This window comes from Gossypium raimondii, chromosome 4 (genome assembly GCF_025698545.1).
Source record: "Gossypium raimondii isolate GPD5lz chromosome 4, ASM2569854v1, whole genome shotgun sequence".
Lineage (NCBI taxonomy): Eukaryota > Viridiplantae > Streptophyta > Magnoliopsida > Malvales > Malvaceae > Gossypium > Gossypium raimondii.
Window position 1 is genome coordinate 14,550,771 of NC_068568.1, and position 4,960 is coordinate 14,555,730.

The following is a 4,960-nucleotide window of genomic DNA, read 5'->3' on the forward strand; positions in this document are numbered from 1 at the left end:
TGGGTTCTTAACTTAGAGGAACTGGGAAAAGGAAAGAAACTTCTGATTTTGATATTTTGAAATTTCTGATTTTGGACAATTTGAAGTCTGAAAGAATTGGTTTATATGCTCAAATAAGCGTTATAAGGACCTCAAAAACTACGTTCATAACTGTTTATGTTCAAATGGGTGCTCTGAATGCTAGACTATCGTCTTTGGTCGACAAAAGTTCGATGACCTTGTCATATAGCTTTCAGTAACAAACTATTTTGATTTTATCTTTTAGGAAAATAGTATGGGCTTTTGATGCACCTAGAAAGTAATGGTTTTGATTTTATAAGGTCAGTGCTCTTTCATTGATTTTCCACTCTAGAACTTGTCAACGGTTTAATTAAATTTATGATGCATATGTACTTTAGATTCTGTAATTCTTGCAGGTTCTTCAAATGCAATTGCAAATTTTGATAGTAATATCGCTAATGTAAGCTCGCAACTGTAAAGACAAGAAGCATGTCGAGATTCTCATTTCAATGGATCGAGCTTCTATTTGCAACAATAATGAAAAATTTAAAGGTCGAAAACTTATGTTGAATACGAGCATGCCTAACGTTTTACCAACTCAAACCAAAAGAAAAATCGGATAGCTTATTTGTTTAATTATTATGTAAAAGATGATTATTTGCTGACCATGTTCCTATTAGTAGCCTTGTGCACTTCTCTTACATGTCCTCGGAATTCATAACCTCTAATAGTACTCAAAATTATGCTCTTTAAGTCCAAAACAAAATTACGTATTTTGTAATGGCCCAAATTCAAAATTATCGGAATAGTGGTTTCGTAACCACAAATCTGATTTAAAGAGAAATTTATTTTAATATTTTTGCATGAATATTGATATGATAGGAAAAATCGTATGAAAATATCGATAGAAAAATTTTCTTGATTAAGCGGTTAGTTAGAAAAAGAAATTATTGAAGAAATTAGGTAAAATGAGATATCGAGACTTGATCTCAGAAACCGAGTCAAAAATATTTTATAAATATTTATGAAGTGTTAGTAATATGGTATTAAAATTTCGTTAGAAAATTTTAATGTTTGGGTAATCAATTAAGTAAAAGGACTAAATTAAAAAAGGTGTAAAAGTTACTAGAGGGATTAAATAGCTCAATTGTGAAATGAGGAGGGACATAAATTGAAAATAACCCCAAAAGGAGATATTTTGGGCGGCATACGCTGAGAAAAATCAGGAGAATTGAAGAAATAAGGGTAAAATTGGAATATTACAAAATTTGCTTTTAAAAGTTAGGACTAAAGTGGAATTATCTAGATTTCTCTTTATTTTTCTGCACTCTCATCAGCCAAAAAACGTCCTAAGGGTTTCTTCAAGCTGGTTTTTCATAATTTTTGCACCATGTGAGTTAATTCTTGCCTTTTTCTTGTAATTTTTGTGTTTCTAAGACTTTTACAACTAGGTCCTATTACTAAATTCATTAGTTTTTGATCTTATGAATGATATTGAAAGTTGATATGAATATGTGCTGGAAGTTTATGAGGAAATAGGATGAAATTGATGCTTTAATTTGTTTATGAGATGATTTTATTAGGTAATTCCAATAGAAATTGATTTGTAGGACCTAATTGTGAAAAAGTTTGGAATTAAAGTTTAGTGCTGAAATTCTGATTTCCAAAGGTTATAAGGTAGTTTAAAGTGATATAATAAAGTGTTTATTGAGAAAAATCAGCTCAATTGAGAGGTTAATTGAGCAGGGACGAAATTATCATTGTTGAAAGTTTGAGGGAAAAATGGTAATTAACACCATACACTAAAACAGTTTTGGATAGCAGCAGTACTCTAACTTTGAAAATTCACCAAAAATTGTAGAGATCGAATTAGAGGATGAATAAAATATGAAATTAAAGCTTATTGAGTCTAGTTTTTTATAAAAGAAATGGTGTAAGCAATGGAATTTTAAATCATGAGATATAATAGATTTTGTGAGACAAGGTCAGAATGAATTCGGGTTCCCCTGTTCTGACTTTGGAAAATCATTAAAAATTTTGCAAAAATGATTATGAGTTATAATTTATATGCTTAGAATCCTTAATGAGTCTATTTTCTGGAGAAATAAAGGGAAGCATAATCCTAATTCTGTACAGTGAGATAATTAATTTTTAGTGAAGAGGGGTCAGAACTGTCATACAGTGAAACAGGGGAAACTTTAAAAAATAAACTGTACTTATTGGCTAAACCAAAAATTCTAAAATTTTTATGGTAAGAAGATATGTGAGTCTAGTTTCAGGAAAAATTAACAGATCTTAATTTGGAGTTCTTTAACTCAAGATATAAATAATTTAGTGACTGTGACTCAGTGAGGCAGCTTTGAACGCACTATAAATAATAATGGAATTGTAGAGAAAGTTACATATGAACATGAAATGTATTAGATTAATGATTAAATTTATTTATTTAGATCCGGAAAATTCAAATACGAAGCAAGATCGAGGAAAAGAAAAAGTTCGGGATTAGTAGATTTTTGGTTACGAACAAGTGTCGAGGTAAGTTCGTGTAACTTGAATTATATTCTTAAATGCTTGAAATGTTGGTTATTGTTGTGAATATGAGTTGTATGTTTATTGTATGATAATTGATGAAGTATTGATATACTTGATGAAAAGAGGAAATAAATCCCGGTTGAATGAAAGGAAAATTCGATGGATCTCTGAAAAGGAATTGACGGTAAAAAGGATCTAGCCCGGACGGGTGATCCTATCCTGATATAGCCCTCCCGAAGAATATGTGGAAAATGGATTTAGCCCGGACGGGTAATCCGAATTGGGGTCTGAATTTAGCTTCGGATGGTAATTGGATCTAAGCTCATTAGAGTAATTATCGTTTGAGGATTTAGCTTTGGTGGTAATCCCGACAATACTCTATGAGTTTATATTACAGGGGATTTAGCCTGGACTGGTAATCCCGCTGTAAGGATGAGGTTCGTGGGAGGTGCTCTTTGAAATGGAAATGTGCGCACATGAATATGAATTGACGGACCCGGATTTGTACACTTAGGTGTACCCCTGAAAATCCATCGAAATTCCAAGTAGTTCAACGGGATAAATATGGAAAAATAACAAGGAAATGGAAATCATGGAATTGATGAGCTCATCAATCATTTATCTTTGTAATGAATTTGTATGAGGTTGAGTTTGTATGTGATAGGTATATGTTTATGTGAATTGGATGTGTGCTTGTGTTATTAAATGATGGATGTATAAGTATGGTAAGTATAATTCCTGTTGCATGAACTTACTAAGCACAAAGTGCTTACCCTGTTTCTTTTTCCCCTGTTTGTAGAGTTAAGAGCTCAAAAGTCGGATTTGGTCGGAGACACATCACACTATCAATCTCGAGATCTCGGTACATAAAGGAACTTTATTTTGGAAATCAATGGCATGTATAAGCTAGTAAATTAGATGTTAATGTGAACTGAATGTATGGTTAGCCATTGGTATGGCTAACAAATTTTGGTTTTGGTATGTGATGAAATTATCTTATGAATATGATAAATCTATCTTAAAAAAAATCGGTAAAATCTGGTAATTCCTCACACTCTATTTCGGCGACGAATACGGGTAGGGGGTATTACATATTTTCTTAGCTCTTTAAGGTCATGCAATTGAATTGTTGACTATGACATGTTCCATGCATAAATTGCGTGTTTTCTTAGCATTAGTTGTTAATGTTCACAGATGTGTAGATTATTTTCTCAATTCTTTCGATGGCAAGCTAGAGCTTTTATTTAAAATATTTGAAAGGCAGGAAGAGTGAACTAGGGAAGTTTGCTGGTTTGGACCTTACACAACCAGTGTTGAGGTATAGTATAAGCCTGCATGTAATAACAATTTGTACTTGTTCTAATCAATGAACTTAAATTGTATGCTTGATCATTGTGCTTTAGTCTAAAGTGAGGAGCTATTGATCTAACCATAACATGATAGACATTTATTCCAAACACTGGGCGCGGTATTCAAGGTGCAACCTCCCCTTGTTTGGGCCAAAACTTTGCAAAAATGTTCGAGATAAACTTTGAAAATGAAAAAGGGGAAAAGTCTATGGTCTGGCAGAATTCCTGGGCATATAGCACTCGAACGGTAAAATAATTTTCTCTTTACTTTATGTGGGCATCATTAATCATCATTAATCTCAAGTATTTTGTTAGGCAACAACATGAGCTGGATCATATTCTAATCTCTCGAGGCATATGTAGCTCATTTTTCTTAAATGATGTTTTATGTTTTGTATATATAGGAGGTGGGAGAAAGATATGAAAGCTCGAACAAGGGGTGAGATGGGAGCAGCTAAGTCTCTTTATACCCCATTTGAACAGCCTGAACTCCCAGAAGGTACTTGACTCCATCCATGCAGGCATTTCTTTTAAATAATTTAAAGAATAATTTAAATATATTATGAAATTAACCCTTTTCCATCCAAATTTCTTTAGAGCAAACAAGGTTTTATATATAAAATTATATATATTGTCAATGATTATGTTTGATTGATTCTACTGAGTTCAGAATCTTGATAGAGCTGCTTTATAAGAAGCTTAGTTGGCATTTCAATTTTTCAATTCATCTATAGATAAAATAACATTTAGTCTTTAAATTTGTCAAATTTTTAATTTTGTTCTTCAATTTTTTTATTCTACATTAATTTTGAAACTTAACAAAATTTTTCAATTTAGTCGTTAAGCTTGGATTGAATGTTACTTTATCCCTTTCTTTAAAGTCGGTTTCAAATAATAATTGATAAAGCTTAACTATTATCTAATTTTATATAATTATCTTATTTAGGTTATTAATTTTAATTTAATAGTCTGATTGTATATCACTTTTCGTGAATTAAAAAAATCAATTTCAATTAAACCTAAACAACAATAAAATTGGTCAAATTACATTCAATTCCATCTAATAATAACCAATAGAT

The 4,960-nt window shown here is 31.4% G+C and overlaps 1 long non-coding RNA gene across 1 annotated transcript; it reads left to right on the forward strand.

Moving 5' to 3' along the window:
* Positions 1–3,625: 3,625 nt before the first annotated feature.
* LOC105768105 (uncharacterized) lies at positions 3,626–4,410 on the forward strand. The gene is made up of 3 exons (XR_001125771.2): positions 3,626–3,850; positions 3,976–4,128; positions 4,286–4,410. It is a non-coding gene; the product is annotated as an uncharacterized LOC105768105 (long non-coding RNA).
* The last annotated feature ends 550 nt before the right edge of the window (positions 4,411–4,960 follow it).